General features: G+C 37.8%; 1 protein-coding gene across 1 annotated transcript in view; it reads left to right on the plus strand.

Annotated features, from left to right (window-relative positions):
* The first annotated feature begins 974 nt into the window (after window positions 1–974).
* The window catches only part of LOC128518591 (deleted in malignant brain tumors 1 protein-like), a 173,717-nt gene continuing 151,891 nt past the window's right edge, over window positions 975–22,800 (plus strand). The window contains exon 1 of the mRNA XM_053491753.1: window positions 975–986. The gene's annotated coding sequence lies outside the window, so the exon portion shown is untranslated. The remainder of the gene's footprint in view (window positions 987–22,800) is intronic.

Below are 22,800 nucleotides of genomic sequence, written 5' to 3' on the forward strand. Positions count from 1 at the left end.
GCAGGAGATGGAATTTTTTTTTCTTTTTTTAAATGAAGACAAAACTAAATAAATAATGGCAGTGGAGCCCACCAGCAGGAGCAGCGTGTCAATACAATATTGATGAGCTCGGTACAAGAGCAGCTGGAATTCCTGGCTTGTCTATGTAGTGACTCAGAAGCATAGCAAACAGCTAATTATCTGGGATTATATGTTTCCTGGCTAATAAGTTCTTTGTTTTTAATAAGTCCTTATGTTACAAGTAGTTCATCAGTTTAGTAAGCAATATTACACATAGTCTGCTTTAAACCATCGATACATATTATAAATTTTGGAACATTGAAGGTATTTGCGGAAAAAAATTATTTAAAAAATAATAATTCCAAGATGAGTAATACTGTAGAACATATTAAGATGGTTTTTGTAATTTTTGTCTGTCTAAATCACAGTTGGACCCCGGGAAGAGAAGATATGCTGCTTTGAAATTTAAATGGAAAACAGGCTTATATTATAAAAATAATCAACCTTAAAAAAAATCAATAGTTCATCTCAAAATCCAACAGATTGCGTTGTACATTTTTTAAATACGTGCTTATGGGTGTATTAAAAAATTGAAATTGAAATCTACCTAATAAACACGATTTCACACCTTAATTCCGCATACTTCATGGTAACACATAAAAGTTTTTGTTCATTTTAAAATTCAACAGATAGCATTGCACATTTTTAAAAATGTAATAAAGCTATGATGATGCTACAGATTAGACCCAAAACTTGTGGACCCAAAGTGGAATCTTTGTGGACAATATTACCATGTTGCTGTTGCTCTTAGATCATAATTTATTTTGAAATTATAAACTTATTATAGAATCAAAAACGATGCTAGTATTAACCGAAAAATATAAATAGGTGGCGTTCATGTACATTTCTGGTTAGTCCATGCAAACCCTCCACAAAGTACTTGAGGTAAAACAGCAGCAGCAGAAAAAAAGAAGAAAAAGAACAAGCATAGTATGTGTACAGGGTGACTCACTTGAAAGAGGCCCCAAAAATACACTACATACATAGATGTACAGTATATATAATGCAATGCATTACATGCAATGATGGATGGTGTTTCATGTTCCCGTAACGTTTAAATAGAACAATGGCTGTCTGGTGCCTACAATATTGATCGAACTCAGGGGCAACAAGGTGTGTTTACATCTCCATATACTGAGGACCACATTGTATGTTGTTTTGTTCAGATTGCCTTGTCCTAGAAAGAGTTATTACAGAATGTTCGGGGCCTCTTTCGAGTGAATCACGCTGCATATGCGCAATATGTATACTGTACTGTATGTGTAATGTGACAAGATGTGCATCTTTTTTTTAAAATATGGTAACCTGGCCAGTGGACAAACAATACACTATTCTAGTTAGGGGTCCTGGACTCAACAACATGAACAACTTGAAGTCATCTTAGAGCATTCGCCCAATATGAAGTCGAGCTAAATATCTTAATGCATAAAGAGAGGAGGGGAAAAATCAGCTTTGGTAGAGATGTGTTTAAGAAATTGGACTTTTTTGTTTGTTATTATCGACTAATTTTTTTTGTCCAATTGTGCTAGCATGATTTAAATCAGTCAGTGAAAAACATAACGATGGAAATACTTACCCTATATAGGGTCCTGGGCCCTGATTGGGTAAGCACAGGACAAATGCGCACAAACATATGTCAACCCCCCACCAATCGTTTACCATGGCAAACTTGTAAATCAGCCTACTATGAATGTCTTTAGATGGTTGGAGAAATTGGATTACGTGGAGGAAACCCACAAAGCATGGAAAGTACATGCAAACGTCATGCTCACAAGGTTGGGGCAAGATTTTAACCTCCAACCCAGGAGGTGCAAGGCAACAGTGCTAACCTCATGTGCTAAAGACAGAATCTGTGTTATGTTTCCATTGATCTCATCAGTCTCATTCAATCTTATATATTTAATTTTTCAGAAAATCATTTCCTTAGGCTGACTGTGCAATGACAATGTAATGTAGAAAAAAGGCATGTTACTCTCTCGCGGCAGCATTAGTGTCCTGTATTTGTATTTTAATACCCTGCAATGCCATCATGCAATCTTTGTCACCTGAAATGACATTTGTCGGTTCATCAATGTCACCTTAATGTCCAAAAATTGCATTTTACTGTCCAGCAATGTCAACTTAATGACCTAAAACAGCACCTTATTGTCCAGCAATGTCAATATAATGACCTGAAATGGAATTTTACTGTCCAGTAATGTCACCTCAATGACCTGAAATTGCATTTTAATGTCCTAAGGTATCGTTGTAGTTGAGCACAATGGCACCTTACTGTCTGTCAGTAGCATCTTGTCTTGCAGTAGTACCATAATATCAAGCCATGCCATCATAATCTCTACCTTAATCCCCTGCAATAGCGAATTAATATCCTGCAATGGCACCACACTGCCCTTCAATGCCACTAAAATGTCCTGTAAAATATTGGCACCTCATTCTCCTGCAGTGGTACCTTAATGCTCTGCAATAGCACATTAATATCCAGCAATGGCGATGCAAAGTCCTGCAATGGCAACATAATGTCCTGTAAGAGCAACTTAATGTCCTATAATGGTACTTTCATGTCTTGCAAAGCAAATTTAATGCCCACCAAGAGTACCATGCAGGGACATTAAGGTCTTGTTGCAAGGGTAGTTTTTATGGTGGCAGGAGAAAGAAAAACACCTAGTTGTGCAACTTTTAAAGGTTATGTTGAGCAGAGAAATTCCACATTTTTTTTAATTTATATTCTCTTTTGCAATAGGGGGGCAAAATTCAGCACACCAGCAAGTGGAGCAGAATCAAAGTGTTAAATAGTTAAGTACCAGCGTGATAATTTTTTCTAAAAGCCACTTGATATGCAAATACTGTTTCAGAAAGCACAGTGTCATTCAGTGTGTAAGTACTTCAGAGGTTCCAGGAAAAACAACAAGGCAAATTGAACAAAATCACTTAAAGCTCAGCACTGGGTGATTTTGTTTTTTCAAAAACCACACTGAAGTGCAGTTAGACTCCTTACTAAGACTCACTGTTGAGTTGCATTGTGACTGTTTTTCAAGATATACACTGGTATGGGGGATTTAAAAAAAATCCATATGGAATGGGATTGGGCTTTATGGTTTTCCCAGGGGTAGCCATGCTGTCAAGAGGGGTCAAAGGGTACATATGATCCTGGCCTTTGTCCCAGGGGGACCCATGCAAAGGGGCTGACCCTCAATAGGGATTAAGGACACTGAGGATTTTCCTATGTACCTCTCTTTATAATCATATTTGGAATATGTATGCAAAACAGAACATGGCTTGTTGGGTCTATAATTTGAAAAGGGTTGTTAAAGATCCTATGTGTGTCACTACAAGACTAAGGGCCAAGCACTTATTTGAAACTGCTCAGGTATTAGAGCGAAAGGTGGATGTTGGTAGTGCACTGCAGTGGGTTTGGATGAGGAGCCCAATTTGGCCCAAAATGTTGTCCCCCTGTTTAAAGTCATTTTAATGGCCTTACTGTGCAGAGGAACTGAATATGCATCATCATCGTCATCACCACCACCACTGCCACCACCACTTGAAATAAGCTCTGTGCATACTGTACCTCTCATACTTTAGAATGCTGAGCAATAAAGTAGTCTTAAATGAAATGACTCACTAAATCATTTTTAATGATGGATACTCTTGAGGAATCCAGACAGTCATCTATTTATTCATTCACTATAAAAGTGTCTGTCTAAAGTTGTAAGGATTTGCTTTAAATTCGTGTGCCAAGATTTTTTTTTCATTAGGCAAAGCCATCTGTTTGTATATTATAAGTGAGCATGTCTTTAAATAGAGTTTCAACTGAATATTCAACAGTTTTAGTTGGAACTGACCCAATGCAAGGACACAAGGTGAGATTCTCAATACAATTTTTTTTTTTGTAAAATTATATATAAAGATGGCACAGGAATATTTAATCAGGTGAGGAGTGAGTAGTTGGGCAATCTTTTTGCAATCCAATTCAATTACATTTTATTTATATAGCACTTTTAACAATGGTCATTGTCATAAAGCAGCTTTACAGAATAGTAAAAAAAAATATGGAAATAAGTTTATAAAGGCAATATACAGTGGGGAAAATAATTATTTGATTCCCTGTAGATTTTGTAAGTTTGCCCAATTAAAAAGAAATGAAGGCTCTATAATGTTTTTTTTTTTAATCATAGGTTTATTTTAAAGGATAGAGACAGAATATTAACCAAAAATCCAACATGGAGAAAAGGTGGTACTCAGGGCCCAGTGTTGGGACCCACTACCATATTTATACATGTGGATGCTGTAATTCTGTTCTTGCAAAATCTGTACAGCATATTCTTTCCATGAAAACTATTATTAAGTTCTACAGAAATCTTAAATGAAAAGATAAAAACAGGACAACAATTGTATTAGTTAAATATACAGTGGTGTGAAAAACTATTTGCCCCCTTCCTGATTTCTTATTTTTTTGCATGTTTGTCACACTTAAATGTTTCTGCTCATCAAAAACCGTTAACTATTAGTCAAAGATAACATAATTGAACACAAAATGCAGTTTTTAAATGAAGGTTTACGTTATTAAGGGAGAAAAAAACTCCAAATCTACATGGCCCTGTGTGAAAAAGTGATTGCCCCCCTTGTTAAAAAATAACTTAACTGTGGTTTATCACACCTGAGTTCAATTTCTGTAGTCACCCCCAGGCCTGATTACTGCCACACCTGTTTCAATCAAGAAATCACTTATATGGGACCTGACACAGAGAAGTAGACCAAAAGCACCTCAAAAGCTAGACATCATGCCAAGATCCAAAGAAATTCAGGAACAAATGAGAACAAAAGTAATTGAGATCTATCAGTCTGGTAAAGGTTATAAAGCCATTTCTAAAGCTTCCCAGGAGTGGCCGGCCGACCAAAATTACCCCAAGAGCGCAGAGACAACTCATCCGAGAGGCCACAAAAGACCCCAGGACAACATCTAAAGAACTGCAGGCCTCACTTGCCTCAATTAAGGTCAGTGTTCACGACTCCACCATAAGAAAGAGACTGTGCAAAAATGACCTGCATGGCAGATTTCCAAGGCCCAAACCACTTTTAAGCAAACTGAACATTAAGGCTCGTCTCACATTTGCTAAAAAACATCTCAATGATTGCCAAGACTTTTGGGAAAATACTTTGTGGACCGACGAGACAAAAGTTGAACTTTTTGGAAGGTGCGTGTCCCGTTACATCTGGCGTAAAAGTAACACAGCATTTCAGAAGAAGAACATCATACCAACAGTAAAATATGGTGGTGGTAGTGTGATGGTCTGGAGTTGTTTTGCTGCTTCAGGACCTGAAAGGCTTGCTGTGATAGATGGAACCATGAATTCTACTGTCTACCAAAAAATCCTGAAGGAGAATGTCCGGCCATCTGTTCGTCAACTCAAGCTGAAGCGATTTTGGGTGCTGCAGCAGGACAATGACCCAAAACACACCAGCAAATCCACCTCTGAATGGCTGAAGAAAAACAAAATGAAGACTTTGAAGTGGCCTAGTCAAAGTCCTGACCTGAATCCTATTGAGATGTTGTGGCATGACCTTAAAAAGGCGGTTCATGCTAGAAAACCCTCAAATAAAGCTGAATTACAACAATTCTGCAAGAAGATGAGTGGGCCAAAATTCCTCCAGAGCGCTGTAAAAGACTCGTTGCAAGTTATCGCAAACGCTTGATTGCCGTTATTGCTGCTAAGGGTGGCCCAACCAGTTATTAGGTTCAGGGGGCAATTACTTTTTCACACAGGCCCATGTAGGTTTGGATTTTTTTTCTCCCTAAATAATAAAAACCATCGTTTAAAAACTGCATTTTGTGTTTACTCGTGTTATCTTTGACTAATAGTTAAATGTGTTTGATGATCAGAAACATTTTGTGTGACAAACATGCAAAAGAATAAGAAATCAGGAAGGGGGCAAATAGTTTTTCACACCACTTTAGTTGTTTACTAGTGGATCTATTTACTCATTGTATTTTCATCATAGCAAATCACAGTAGCCTTGATACTGAGGGTTACTTCATTTTTTGTTTGTGTTTGTGGGGTATTTTTTTGTGTGGTCATATTGGGTTCCTGCATAGATGGTTCATTGAAAATGTCCATAATCAGAATTGTAGCCGCTGTTTGTAAACTTTTTTGCATCAAGTAATTTTAAAAAGATGACTAAACTGGGCTAATTTATTTATTCTTATATGGGTTATATGTATTGTGTTTCCATAAATAACTAGAAAAACTTTTAGAACAAGATACGAATGTAAATCCACTGAACAAATGAGCCAGACCAAAATATGGCTGAAATATAGCCCTGAATGGTTATGCACTGCTAAAAAAGAGACAGATAAATATTGCCTCCATTTTAAATTTTGAACTGAGTAATGATTGAGTTCTGGAAAATAAGGACACTTCATAATACTGTGCATGTATCTTCAAGAGTGCTATTTTTTTGCATTTAACTTCACAAGCAGAAGCGCCCCAATTGGACTTGGATGCTAGTGAAGTGGAAGCGTTCAGCACATGATGAGTGAGTTCAGCTGTACATGCAAAAGAGAGTGTTCCTTATCGAAAAGTGTTTTTATATCAATTTTACTAGTAACATGTGTGGACAGGCTTATGAATACCCTGCTTACATGCTAATTCTGCGACTGTCAGAACTACGTTTCTAACCGCTACTGGTGGAGCTGGCAACCGACAGTTAGTGACCAGCAGTGGTGAAAGTACAGTATATTACTGTTATGCTATGAACTGTCTTCATAGAAGACAAAAAAATTGAGGGGGTACTATGATCCATCCAAATTTAGAGGGGTTGTGTAGTCTAATGTGCTTGCAAAAAGCAAACTTCAAATGAACAAACTTGCTACAATTTTGGTAATTACAGTTGCGGATTTAAAGTGTACAGTATAATGAAATAAAATCTCATTAAGGGGCGTAAACCTGCATAAAGTATTAATATAATTTAATACAAATAATTAAACTTGTTAACTAGTTAGTGCATGTGGTGTTTTATTTTTAATTCTTACCTATCTTTCACAGAGAGTTGCATCCATAAATTTTCCTTTGTCCTCACCCCCCTACAACTACTCCCACACACCAAGCAGATAAAAGTAACATGGAAAGTGAAGATAAACCAAGTATTTTTAGCTTGGTCATTAATCATTTACTATGTTCATTCGATGATGATCAGATCCACCATTAAGTTAAGGTTTTATATAAAACTTTTCTTTTATAAAAAATGCAAACACAGTGACAGCTTGGCAGGCTTGACTTTCTGTTCAGTAACACAAAAACGTAACTATTTGAGCCACCGTTGCCATGGAGCTGTTTGATGAATTTCACATTCTCATTCTTTGAGACTGAAGTTTGATCAGGGGTCCATTGTTGAGCAAGTCCAGGTGCCTAAAGGTTGCAAGCTCTTTCACAACAATCTTTCCTTCCAATGCACTCCTCAATTAAAAAAAGAATATAAAAGTATTTAATAGTAGGCAAATCATGAGATCCGTTAGAAACGTCAAACTTCCCTTTCCCCGGCCATCTCAACCAACTCTGTCTGGGGGGTTATATAATCTCTCCACCTAGCCCTATTGTAGGTCTGGCCCATGGCATCCTCCCAAATAGATGTGCCAAGAACACCTCTCTAGTGGTGGCATCCTTACCAGACGCATGAACCACCTTAACTGATTCCGTTCCATGCGAGTCTCTTATGGATGACTTAGCTTCTCATCTTATTTCTATCCTATGGGAAAAGCCAGCTACCATCCTGAGCAAACCTATTTTGTCTGCTTGTATCCGTGATCTTGCCCTTTTGGACATGACCTACAGTAATGCTTAACTACCGGTTGATCAAGAGCTTTGCCTTTTGGCTCAACTCTTCTGCTAGGAACTATGGCCATTGTTATATATGTGCTTATCCTCTTCCCTGCCGTTTCACATTCAGCTGCAATGCACTCCTCAGCCCAGCAAACTGGATACCCTCTCCACCTTGACTTCAGCTTAATATCCTGCCCATGAGAATAAAATTCACAGTTGGTAACAGAGCACAGCGCTGGCAGGGTCCAACACCCACCGGAAACAAGTCCGAATTACTGCCAGGAACCCGAACACAACTCTAACCTGCTAACCCCATACTTCCACAGTACCGTACCTTAACAGAATATCCTAGGAGATTTAATCATATGCTCCTTGAAATACATGGGGATTGGATGGGCATATTCCCAAGCCCCTAGCATGATTCCTGCAAGAAAAAAAGCTAGTCCGTTGTTCCACAACGTGGACGGAATCCACATTTTCCCTTTTAATCTAAGGTTTGACAATCTGCCAAACCCTCCTTTAGCCACCTTAGAGTACCCTTTCCCAGGGAGACTGAATAGTGTGAGGACCATGTAGTCCTTAAAATATAGCCTAAGATATAAACGGTTCTGTGCCGATGCAAAAACACAAAAGCGATCACAAGAGTGATGCAACAGAGAGGCATTTTTATGGCATTACCTTATCAAAATCGTGTGCATTACAACTCACTTTTGAGTTGTAAGACTTTGGAGGCCATAAAGGAGGTGAAACATCTCTTTTGTAATCAATATAAACATCTCTCACATTGTATTATTTTACAAGTAAACCATTTACTAATTTGGAAATAATAATTAGGGTGGAAGACAGAGATACATGCTTTTCAGTTAAATGTTAAACAGCTAGTTTGTATTGTTTAAGTGAAGTGCAGCACATGGGTTTTAAATGAGAAAACTACTGTTATAAGGAAGGGGCTGTATTTAATGCTTATTCTTTAAAGTTTAAATTTGTAATAAAATCTGGTGAAAAAATGTTTATATAAAATTGCATCATGTATGCAAGTATCATGATAATATCATATCAGGAGATACAGTAACTGATTCTCATACCTACTGTACTAAACAGTTGTCCATCCCTGCTGTTCACAACCCAACCCTGTTTCCCCTTCTTGAGATGCCAGATACTTTTCCAGAAGCACCAGAAAGTCCTTCTCTATGGCTTTACTCCCACACCCACTGCTTTGCCTTTGCTATAGCTGTGACTGCCGGTACCTTGCAACTCCTTTTTTAGTTGAAAAATTTACCTGACCACCGGTGTCCACCATATTGTTTAAGGGTTTAAGGCCCCTTGAGACACCCAGGACCTTGAAACCACAACTCATAGCCGCAGTTACAAAAATAGAAGCGTTGAGCATTGACCACTCTGATTCAATGCCCCCAGTCTGCACAGGGATGTCACCAAAGCTCCACTGGAGGTGGGAGTTGGACACAGGTCTCCTCTAGACGTTTACCATTTACCCACAGTCATAAAGCTACGCTTTCCAATAATGATGCCTGTCTTTGTTCAGAGAACAATTTAAATTACTGTTTGTGTTTGAGACAAAAACAAAGACAAAAACTTTAGAACATTTTTTTTTTTAATTATTATTATTTGTAACCTTGTGCAAATTAAATCTGTTAAACTCATGAGTAAAATCTGCTGCATCATTACTGATGAAATGTGTTTCAAAACATGTTATAATGTAGAAAATGCATTCAGCATTTGTAAATGTTCCTAAACAACTTTAGTGTACTGGTATCACATTTGCAATACAGTATTATAGAAGACTGTGTGTACTGTATTATACAATAAAAGACTTCTTTAACTACTAAGTGTGCTTTTTTAGTATTTGGAATTGGCCAGAAGTAATAATAAAAGTTCAAAGAAGTTTAAAAGTCGTTTTTACAGACATAACAGTGGTGGTGGATAATGTGTTTGTTAGGCTTGAAATTGTGCACTGATCTCTTTACATGATTCTCTCAGCCAGCCACTGAGGAGAACATAATCCATCAATTATTCATAACAAGTAATGCACACTTTGTCTATACTATACACAGTGGTACTATTAATGATGAATACACTTCCTGAAACTTTCTGTGTGACTTTTCCGTTAGTTTGGGAATATTAAAAGACTACGAGAAGCAATACTGTAGTCAATTATTTTGTAGAAAGAAAAAAAATTAAAGCTGTATATGAAAATATCAATCACATTGGTACTTTAAGACCAATTTGAGACCAGCTTCACATGGGAGTGATTTAATTAATCTGGATTGCTCCAATTAGCCTCTCTGTGACTGTCTTAATTACCAGGACAAAAATCGGGACACCCCAGTCTGAATTAGCGTCATGCTAGAGGATTTTGTGCCTTATTTTTATGCAGTGAGAGGTTAAATGCTTCTGTTCCACTCTCACTGCATTAATGAGAGAGAATTTGCATATGTATTGAATTAGATATGACAGATTCTTGTTCCTTAACTAAGTCCTGTTGCCAATGCCTCAAATTGTTTGTCTAAAGCAAAATACAATAAATAACATATGCATTATAAAAAAAATAAACCAAGTCCTAATATATGTTAAGTATATAATAACACCATGTCATAACACGTTATACCCAGTGAGCCAAGTCTATAAGCACCCTTGTCTGTGACTTTTCAGCAAAACAAACAGCAAATAAGTCTAAGAGATACTGCACTCAAGTCGATGTATGCAAGGTCCTTTGCTAAATGCTCTTTGGCCTCTCAGGCGCTTTAATTAAAATAGATGAGTTTCCATAGCAACAAATTTGGGATTTCTTTTTTGTATCATGAGATCTTAAGCTTTCTTTTTTTTTTGTCAGCTTCTCATTAATTATATTACAGATTTCACTGACAAAACTCATAACCCATGGCTATATGCCAATGTTCAGTGGTTGCATTCAACCATGACTAGAGTCTGTCTAGTAGTCTGTCCATGTCTACTTTATAGGCACTGCTTGCCCAAAACAACTAAATGAATACTGTTGTTATTGGACTGCCTTTAGCTTTGATTATGGGTAACCATATGCAACATATCACTGATTCTTCCATCCTTTCCTCCATCCATCCATCAATCTTCAAATGCTTTTCGAAATCAGGTCGCGGGGGTAGCAGTTCCAGCAGGGAACCCCAAACTTTTCTTGCCTCTGCCACCCCAGCTACCGCTTGTATTCGCGATTTTGCCTTTTCGGTCATGACCCTATGCTTCTGACCATAGGTGAGTATAGGAATGAAGATTGACTGGTAAATTGAGAGCTTTGCCTTTTGGCTCAATTTTTTTTTTCTTTTTTTTTTACGTCACAACGGTACAGTAAGGCAACTGCAATACCAACCCCACTACTCCAATTCTCTGGCCAACTGCACACTCCAACGTCCCATCACACAAGACCCCGAGAAATATAAACTCATTCACTAATGACTCGCTCCCTACCTGGAATAGACAATCCATGAGTTTCTTGCTGAAAACTATGGTCACAGATTTTAAGGTGCTTATCCTAATCCCTGCCATTTCACACTTGGCTACAAACTGATCCAGCAAGCACTGCAGGTTACAGACTGATTATGACATCAGGAATACATGTCAAAAACTACCGGAGACCAGGCTGACTTACTGCAAAGAACCCAAACACAGCTCTTACTGGTTGTAAAGGGATTGATTGGCCCAGAGAAGTGACTCCCTCATCCTATATTCTCCTAGTACCTCTGACAGAATATCCCATTGGACCCGATCATACGCATATTTCAAATCCACAAAACACATCTAAACTGGAATAGCATATTCTTATGCCCCCTCCAAGATTCCTGCAAGAGTAAAAAACTTGTCCATTCTACAATCAGAACGGAATCCACATTGTTTCCCTTCCATCTGTGGTTTGACAATCATCAGAACCCTTCTTTCCAGCACCTTAAAGTACAATTTTCTGAGTAGTTTGTTTCCCCTGTAGTCAGCACACACACTCTGGTCCCCTTTTTGAAGAGAGGAACCACCACCCCAGTTTGCAACTCCATAGGCACTGTCCCTGACTCCCACACAGTGTTGAAGAGGTGTGTCAACCAAGACAACCCCTCAACACCCAGTGCCTTGAGCATTACCCGATGGATCTCATCAATTCCTGAGGCTTTGCCACCATGGAGTTGTTTGACTACTTTAGTGACTCGCCCATGGAGATCATCGTGGATCCAGCTGTATCCAGCTTGGATGTTTCCCCATTTCCCCCTTCCTGAGGTGCCAAGTGGTATTCCAGAAGCATCTTGGTGCCATCCAAAAGTCCTTCTATACAGCTCCTCCCACACCCACTGCTTTGCCGCTGCTTTGCTCGGCTACCACTGCGACTGCTATCCTTGGAGCCTGTTGGTACCTTGCATCTGCCTCCAGAGTCTCGTGGGATAAGATATTCTTGAAGGCCTTCTTTTTCTGAGCCTTACATGACTGCCGGTGTCCACTGCTTACAGCTGCAGCTTCAGCAATAAAAGCTTTGAACATTGACCACTCTGATCTCAATGCCCCCAGCTTTCACAGGTATGCTAAAAGCTCCAGCTGAGGTGAGAGTTGAAGGGCCTCCCCTGCCACCTGAACCAGCTCACCATCAGATGGTGATCAGTTGACAGCTCTGCACCTCTCTTCACACGATTGTCCAGCCTCAGGTCAAATGATATGATCACAAAATCAATGTCTCCAACATCGTGGCACTCAGCCAGGGACTTGTGAGTAATCCCACACATGCCTGCCGCATCACACCCTGGACAACTCTGGAACAAGAAATCAAACCCCTATCCAGGAGTTGGGGTCCACAGCTGAGGCTATCTGTAGAGGTAAGCCCCCCAGAACTTATAGCACTCTGACTCTACCCCCCCAGAGAAGTGCATCCCCAGAGGGAGCCTTTGCTGACCAGGTCTGGTTTGTCATGGAGCAACGGACCCAACCCCATCGCTCCCTCTCATATGGTGCCTTTCATATTTGTTATTGCCCTTCTCATTTACAAGATACATTTAAACCAGTGTACATAAGTAATCAATATTCTTAATCTTTTTTTGCAGCAATGCTTTGTGGTATAAAATGCTAAGCAGTTCAAGTTGAAACCATTTTGGAACACAATTTAAGTGACTTGGGAAAAAGGGTGTATTATTAGGACACAGATGGCAAGAGTTTCAGTCACAAACACTGGCTGTTTTTCAGCAACAACAGTGACTAAGTGATATCTGTATTTGGATTTCTGGGAAAGATGTCAATAAATAGGGTTGAAAATTGTGGGCATGCAGTCAGTGTCCCTGTTGCTTGTGCATTAGTGTGATATGAATGGAAAAACAGAAGAGCAACTGTTATTGATAGGACTGAATGTCGATACAGAAAATTATCAGACTTGCAGCAAGCATTGTTTTCCTTTCACATGGTACCTGTGTGTGTAAACACAGAATACACTTTATTCTTCAGTTTGGATTTTATATATCTGAATTATGATGAATCATAATGAAAAGCTTTTGCATTGATGTTTGGGATTAGGAAAGAGGTAGTAATGTAATACATCCAGAGATGGATTTTCAACCAGGCCTACTGGCCACATGCCCTGGTGGACGCAAGATTTTAAATAAATGCATAGACCATTACACAATAACACAAAAAATTATTCATAAGAACATGAGGCAATGAATGTCACAAAATCCAAAATAAATTTGTAAGTGCTAAGTGCTGGGTTTGGGATGTGAATATTTAACCTGTGAGTGATCAGCTGCCCGCTACAGTAACTGGACTAAGTAACTTATTTAAAAAAATAAATAAATAAATACATATAAAACCATAATTAAGAGGAAACTATCTAATTGGACCGCTTAAAATCAAACTCTGTACTTAAATAGGCCAAAGAAAACTCATTATGCTGCTCACTGAGTTGAAGATTGTTGGATAAGTTTGCAGGATGAAAAGCGAAAGAAGTAAGGCTGCCTTTTTAAATACTCATAATGAGTGCTTAATTTAGTATGTATTGTTTCGTAGTACCACGTCTTTTAATTCTGTTTGTTTCTTGTTTTTTTTGTAAAAATCATTGACTTTTTTCACAGTGTAATAGTAATATACAAGTATAGTAGTAATACTAAGTATCACGCATGGTCGATTAGCTTGTAGATTCAAGTTTGAAGAAATTTCCTGTATGACTTTTTCAGTCTCTTTTACATTGTTGTGGAGGAACTTGGGCCCATCCTACTTTACAACATTGTGTCAGTACACTTAATTCTCTTAGTTTGGCATTTGCTTTTGCACAGCTCTGTTATGGGCCAACCACAGCATTTCAGTTGAGTTGAGGTCTGGACTTTGACTAGGCCATTCCAAAACCTTGATTCTTTTTATTCTTCAGCCATTCTGATGTAGATTTACTGGTGTACTTTGGATCATTCTCCTGTTGCAAGGTCCAATTTTGACCAAGCTTTAGCTGTCGGACAGATGGCCTCACATTTGCCTCTAGAATACTCTGGTATACAGAGGAATTCATGGTCGACTAAGTGACTGCATGGGGCCAAGTTCCTTGTACTGCAAAATAAACCACTGTTGTGTTTGACAGTGGGTAAGAGGTGTTTCTACTAAAATGGCATTGGGCATTAAGGGTCATGTCTATTTTGGTATCATTTGTCCATAATACATTGTTCCAGAAGTCTTGTGGTTACTTCAGATGCAGTTTTGCGAACCTCAGTCATGCTTCTATGTTCTTAAGATGTTTTTTTTCCTGGCAACCCTTTCGAATAAACTGTACTTCAGTCTTCTTCTAATTGGACTTTAATATTTAACATGCGAGGCCTGTAGTGTCTGAGATTTAGCTTTTGTTTTTTGTGAGAAAGTTATATTTTGTTGTTTATATGAGATTGTATTTGCCTAATACTAAGAACCACTATGATCAGATGCTTAGCGAGGTACTCACTTTTGGACATGACTGTATGCACCCTTTATGTGTTAAAGAAAAAAGACAAAAGGGATGGTGCTTCGAGCATAGCAAGGTGGTAAAGGTGAGCTCTATGTAAGTTCCTACACAAAAGCTCAGGATTTACTAAAAAAATATTTAAAAACTCATGATAAATGAAAAAAAAACATTAAACGTTTTAGTTTGTTATTAGAATTGCAATGGTAATACAGCCATTAGCAAGCATCCGTGAAAAAATATACTCAGGATAAATAGCTCAAAATGATTTTTATTAATTTTTAGCAACCACTTTACTGTGGTCAGGGACATGGATCAGGAGTCTCAATTGGGAACACTGGCTGGAAGGCAGGAATCCAACATTCTGTCACAGCAATACAAAAACACTGAGCAAATTGTAATTATGGTTCTGGCACATAATTGACATGAATATCTGCCAGCCCTACGTGCTGTTTCTGTGAATGAAAGCTACACTGCATGAGTTGGATGCTGCCCAAGCCCAATCAGGTTACCATGGTGAGTGGTAAAATGGCTCCATTCCCATGGGGACTGGCTCTAAGGTATTAGACAGACAAAATCTGTTATTGTCTGAGGCTTTTTTTTACTTTTTTTTTTCATAATACAGATACTCAACAACATGATATTGAGACATGAGTGCTACTGTGATCCAGTGACTTTTGAATAAGAAAACGTTGGTTCACGTTCCTCTTTTGCCAGACTTTTAAAATCCGGGAGAAGGAGTTCCTTGTCAGGGTTTTATTTTCTTCCTGACCTTTTCTGCCAAGAGAATCAATGAGAGACATCAAGAAAAAAAATTCACCTTCATCATGTCTCTTTTAGTACATACAGAAGAATAACAATGTGCAAGGACTTTCTGTAAAGCAGTAGCATGTATACCTTACAGTGTAAAATAGAAATTTAAAACTGATAGTACATTACACTGATTTATGTAGCATCAAGTGCATAATAGTATTTGACAAAAATAGACCCACTGTCCCTCTCAATCCTGTCATTTCCCATCTATGTAGCAAACACGTAACTGTAGACAGCGCTTCTGGCTCTCAATCTCTCTTAAGATGTTTGTGTAAAATCTGAGATAATAAACACAGCATATTCAAATTATTATATTGATTTTTTTTTTTGTCACTATAGGACTAAATTGATTGTTATGAAAATTTGAAAAAAGCTAAATGAAAGTGGCAGTACTGACCAAAAGGGGATTATTTTTCATGGTTGATGACTTAAATATTGTGTGAATTAAAGGACACAGATAGAGTTTCATTACAGAGATAAGCAGTACACAGAAATATTATTCACATTTATAAACCGCTTTAATTTCCCCAGGAGCATGCAATAATCAGTGAGGAAATAAACATATTTTAGAAAAATTCCTCACATTAGCTCAGCAAGACCTATCTGCTTAGTTTTGTTTAGCTTCAGGGAGAGTTTGGTGACTCAGATAAAATTAGAACTATTTCATTATTTATGCATTGATCCCACACGCCATGGTATAGTTACGCGATATGGCTCAGCATCATGACCAGCAGCATGAAATACCATCTTACAATCATGTTTCACATCAAATTAAGTGTGTACTTCCAACAGAAGATGACAAGCATACAGATGTTTGTTTTTCTAAGCAGAAAATAAAAATAAACCGAAATGTAATACCAATTAAGATTTTCGCTCAGGGTGGTGTTGAGGAATGAGGGACTGAAAATGAAGCTGATAATCAACAGGAACTGCACAGAAAGTGCTGAAGTTATGTAACAGCAAGAGAACAAGAGGGAAAATCTGTAAAAAGTTTTTGTTGCAGGCTATTGTATATGATGGATGGATGGATGGATGGATGGATGCACAGGAGACAATCACATCACAACAGCAAGTGAAACATATTATTTCTTTGTCTCGCATCTATATTTAATAGTGGCTTCGTTATGTCTGTGTCTCCTTTCACCATTTACCTGACAGAGGACAAGACTTTAAATTTGTTACTCAATCCCTTGTCATCTCTGAGTCCTTGCAGGATTTAACATGTGTGCCATTAGATTCATGCCACTGACTCTGTATACCATTACATGCTTTGTTTTCAGTCTCTCAGGGATCTCCCACTTCGCCCTGTTGCTCCATTCCCCGTCACTGTCTTCCTGTATCTGCCCACATCAAATGTCAACGACAATCACAAATGGACCAGTCTCTAGCTATTAGCCTCCTCTGTACCATACTTCACTTTGAACCACAAGCTCCAATGTCCCTCAAGAAATAAAGGATACAAGGGTCTCTGTACTGGCTGCGAGGTTGTGGAATGAATTTCTGCTGGATGTCTACACAGCTGAGTCATTGTCAGTCTCTAAGGTAAGACTAAACTTCCAGCTATTCAATAAGCAATAAAATAAGAACTAAACTTAAATCTATGCTAAACCCTCAAACCCACAGTTTGTACTTGTGTTTTTGCACATGTACTAGTTGATTTTTAACAGGCTTAATAGTAGTACTTTTAAAATACCTAATAGTATACTTAGTCCCTAGTTGATTTATCTATAGAGGCTGCACTTCTATGAAGACTAAGCACTTTGTGTAAGATAGTCTAAATAAAATGAAGATAAATGGTAATAAATGTTTACATACTGTAAATTAGAATTTCATAGATATGGAAATGCATTATATCCTGCAACAGATTATTCTGTTCTAAAGAGAAACAAATAGAGCAGGCCTCATGTGTATCATCATTTAAGCTCTATTATAAATCTCTGCTGTATTTGATTGAATGCAGAGCAGATGCAACTAAACCGCACTGTAAGCCATCCACCACCAACAGCCTGGACAAACATCTTTATTGGCTTTCACGTTGTGTGACTCCATGGGATTGCATTTGTCTACTTAATGCATATTATCTAGTAAAGAATACGGATATATTAGAAAGCCAAAGGTTGCATAAATGAACATGTTGGACCCAAGCCTACAGGCCAGTAAAGGTCACACAATCACTAGAGGTAATTATTTGCATGAATTACCTAACTGTACATATATCTAGTTCCTTTTTATATAGGTAGTTCTCAACAGTGATACCAAGAACATGTAATTAATTTTTTTCTGCACTAAGTGCAAAACCTATTCTATGACCAGTCATTTTTTTGAGCAATTACAATTATTGAATTAAATGTACAATAAAAAAATTTTTGTAAATAACTCAGGTCAATTTAAAACAAAGATAAGTAGGTTTCCTTATTTTTTTCCCCCAATACCTATTTTCCCCCAGTATGGTTTAAATAACCCTGCTCTCCTGCAAACTACTACTGATGCTATGGTTTCCTCCAAGAATGCTACATGGATTCTGGTTACTATGGAGACTGGAATAAGGTAGACCCAATCTAATAAATGCTATAAGATGGAGCATAGATTACCCAGTGCAATCTCCACCTCAAGGGACAATATTAACCTTATGAGAGTAAAAACTACCTCTATTTCTCGATATAATAATGTCAACTAATGCACTTTTACTGTAGCATTTCTCAGCATGATCAGGCTGCTTACTTCCTCTCTGAAACATGTGGAAATGGTTTGGAGTGAGGTGATGTAAACATGGATATGGGATGGATATGGGTCGCTAATTCTGCAAAGTATTCGTTTCAATACTGAAATCTCACTGCAGTTGGGCTAGGCATACTATAAGATGGAGACTAATTATCTCAAATAAATAACTCACAATGTTTCTCTCCGTCTTGTGGAGTTAATTCTGATTTCTCGGCTAACTTCCTATGGCCATGCACACCCTGTCTAATGGATCCACATCACTGCAGACAATTATCTCACTATTACCTCATCACCAGCCACAACATCAGTTAATTGCCTAGAACAGCGGTGCACAAGGCTTTCACTTCCAGACAGAATATTAAACATGCGCATGTCATATTTGAAAGAGAAAACATATCTGCAAAAGCACGTGACTAAAGGCATAAGGACTTATCTGTTCCCTGCTGAGGGTGCTGGTGACCTTCACTGTGGTACAATGATCGTGTGAGTTCTCAGTGATTCTCACCATCTGTCTCTGGACAGGACTAAAGCTGAAACTGTCTGGCTTAAAAGCTCTCATACTCCACCAAGCTCTGGCTCTGCATCTCCAGATTTCATATCTGGCACAGTTTCAGACACCACTACTGCCAATGAAAACTTAATACTATCTGATTGAAGTACTTAGATATGATCGCTTAAAGGATATAAAATTTGATACATTTAGAGAGAGGACCAGATCAGTGCTACAGTGCTACCCTTTGTTATACAATTATTATATTATATTATATTATATTATATTATATTATATTATATTATATTATATTATATTGTAACAAAACACTTCTGAACCATAGCTGTAAAGTCACTCTTTTACATCTTTTGTAATACATACAGTATGTTCAAAAGTTTGTACCCCCTCTTTAAATTCAATGTTTTTGTGTACAAACATAATAAAAAATAATCTAATCATAACACAGACTTTAGACAAAATGAAACATGTAGGCAATACTAAGTACCTCCTTACTGCTTCCACAGGATATATTAGGGCAAGTTGCAACCAGGTGCTGATAAACATCGGCCCTGGAGCCCTTGAGCAGGTGTGCAGACCTCTATAAAAGCAGAAGTGTTGACAGTTGCTGGTTTGGAACATTCAGGTGTTTAACACCTGACACCGGTGATATCAGTGGAAGGTTGATGATTTGGGCCTATTTTTCAGCCACAGGACATGGGCACCTTACAGTCACTGAGCAGACAATGAACAACTCTGTATTCTAACGGCAAATGTGAGGCCATCTGTCTAACATCTAAAGCTTGGTTGAAATTGGGTCACACAGCAAGACGATCCAAAGAACACCAGTAAATCTACATGAGAATGGCTAAAAAAAAATGGAACCAAGGTTTTGGATTGACCTAGTCCAGTCCATACTGTACCTCAACCCAGATGAAATGCTGTGGCAGGACCATAAGAGAGCTATGTACTGTAGAAACAAATGACGAAAACTTCTAAAGCAACGTCATAAGGAAGAAAGGGACAAAATTGCTCCATAATGATGTAAGAGTCTGATAAAGTCATACAGGAAATGATTACTACATGATTAATACACACACTATTACATGGCCAGTACATTTGATACATAAGCAAATCTGAAATTTTGTACTTTTGTACTTTTACTTAAAAAGAAACGTAAAAATGAGAATATTTTACCCAGGGTATAACTTTTTGTCTCAATAACCTTAAAAGAGAAAAAGAGAGAATCTGGTTATTAAATAATTGTTGCTTTAATGTAGTTCAAGTGATTACAAGATCTAACTTTCTGCAGATTTCTTTAACATTCCACAACATAAAATGTGCAAATTCTTTAATAACCTAAAAACTGTGCTGCTTATATACAAGTGTAATATGTGGAAAATGCTGTTATTATGGGTGGGGGAGGGGTGAAAGAATAAATCTGGCAAGAACAAATCTCTAGCTTTTTTGTTTTTTGTCAGACTGCTTCACATTACTCTGTTGTTGCTTGTTTTTCTACAACACAACCCATCCCATGCTGAGGTCTTGTATATAAATCCAAAAGGTCAGACAGCAATCCAGAACAAATCTGTGGCATAATTCAAAATAAAGCTGTGCTCAAGAATTTATCATACTGACATAAGGAAGCATTTGTTCAGACAGGAAGTGTTGATATTGATTTCAAATACAGCATGGCATTTGTGATTTTATTTCCTTTGAAATGTATGCTGGGTTTTGCTAGAAAATCAATACAACTTTTTACCATTCTCAACATTAACTGTACATTGAGTTAATGATTTAAAGAGCTAATATTTCAGAAAATACAAAACACAGAATGTTAGTAACTAATCAAGTGATCTATAGAATTGAGCTCAGTTTTAAACATTGATTTGCTTCGTTTATTATTTAGTTTTATTCATTATTCTTCATATTGTGGTCTTTTATGTCCTGTGTTTTCATCCATATCTGTATAAAACACATTTCTATTTGTACATTAAATAGAAATGCTCTACAAAGAAGAACCTGATCATCTGGTATTGTATATGAATACAGAGAGGAAACTGGAATTCTCCACAGTTATTTCCACAGTAATACAATAAAAACCAGCTCTGATTACTGAGCATTATGAAAGTCCTAATAACATATATTCTAATAACACTGATGGACTGATATTTATTTATCTTTAGCAGAGTTGATGCTGAAAATTCATTATTATTGTGAATATGGATGTTTCACATTAATAGCTCTAGGTGACACTTCGGCATGGTCTGCCTAGGCTCTAATTTTTATTGTGTATTTGTTTTGGTCCGTCTAGGCCATAGGCTACTGACAAGACTCCTGCAGGAATCTCTATCTCTGGTTATTCTGTTCATCTGTCTCTCTTAATGTCCACTGCAGGTTTTGTCTCCAGACGCTGCATGGTCATACTCTTCCCTTCTTGCCTTGGGGTATCAAAGACCCTCTTTCAACAGATGCTAATTAAGTCTGGATTTCTTTTTTATTTGTTTGTTTATGTTGATTGATTAATTCAGTTGGTTGACTGGTTTGACATTGGGCTGCATGTTGGCTTAATGGTTAGTACTCCTAGTCACCTTGCATCACCAGGGTGCTGGTTCAATTCCCACTGTAGCTTTGTGTGGCTTGGTAGGTTTCCTCCAGGTGCTCCAGTTTCCCCTCACAGTCCAAAGACATGCAGATTAGGCTACTTGGTGTTTCCAAATTGCCTGTGTGTGTGCTCTGTGATGGATTGGTACCCCGCCTCATGCCCTAAGTCTCCTGGGATTGATCCTGGGATAAAGCAGGATAGATGATGTGCGAGTGAGTGATTTGACATTGGTGTGTGTAATATCCCCTAGCTTCTAGCTTTTTACCCCTTACCGGGTCAACCTGTGCATTACTGTTGTGCTTGAGGATCTTGTTTTCCCCCTGTAGATGTTACGCCCATTCTGTTTAGAGGTAAATAGAACAACAACACTGTTTTTCTGCATCTTCTGTGTGGGACAAAAGTGACAGGTCATCAAGTCCTGTTCAAGATGTTCACTGAATTATCTTTGTTCTGCACTGTTGATGTTTTTATAAGCCAGTGAGCAGAATTGCTAAGTTCCACAATCCAATACAGAAATGCAGTGCACCTTACCATCTACTGTATATGGTCTCATTAACTGTCCAAATTGTCGAATGAAATGTATCTTTTTCAATTCATGTTAAATAATAAAAATAGCTGGTTTTAACTATCAAATCTTTTACTGATCATTTACTGGTTAGTTAACTGTTGAGTGTCTAAGTAAAACTATTCCAGTTAAGTCTTAGCTAGGTCTGTAGTAAGTGTAGCTAATGATGAGAATGTTATTTAAACTGCATTATTTGTTTAGATCAAAGTCCATTGATTATTAATTTAGTCTAAAACCAATCCCTTCTTATAGTCATTTATATAGTGATTCAAACAGCACTACTGCCACCTTAAGTGGTATTTTAGGAGGTACAGGACAAAAACAAAACAAAAAAAAAGCTAAGCAACCATTCTAAAAAAAAATCACATTAGAAAAAAGGTGTGGGACAGTTAAACATTAACTTTAAACATTGCTTTCATGCAAGCAGCTTTTGTGAGAGATTTTAAACAGATGTCAGGACTTTGCTTTCTCTGTAGAAACTATTGTACTGTACAGTACATACAATTGCTGTAGCTTATTATGCACATTGCAATTCAATTCTCTGCAGATTTTGAAGGGGCTTTTTTTAAGCTAGAGAGAGGCAAACAAAAATTTGCAGCTTTTCTGCACCTACAGAATAACTACATTCAGAATACAGAATAACTGTAATGAGTCTTTATTAATTCTCTTGCAGCCTCATCTGAAGTCTGGTAGGAGACCTGCAATTACTCACTCACTTTATCCTGTTCGCAGGGTCGCATGGGGGCATGGAGCCAATCCCTACAGCCTGAGGGCATGAGGTGGGGTAACTGGGGCACTGGATGG

This window comes from Clarias gariepinus, chromosome 3 (assembly GCF_024256425.1).
Source record: "Clarias gariepinus isolate MV-2021 ecotype Netherlands chromosome 3, CGAR_prim_01v2, whole genome shotgun sequence".
In the NCBI taxonomy this organism is placed as follows: domain Eukaryota; kingdom Metazoa; phylum Chordata; class Actinopteri; order Siluriformes; family Clariidae; genus Clarias; species Clarias gariepinus.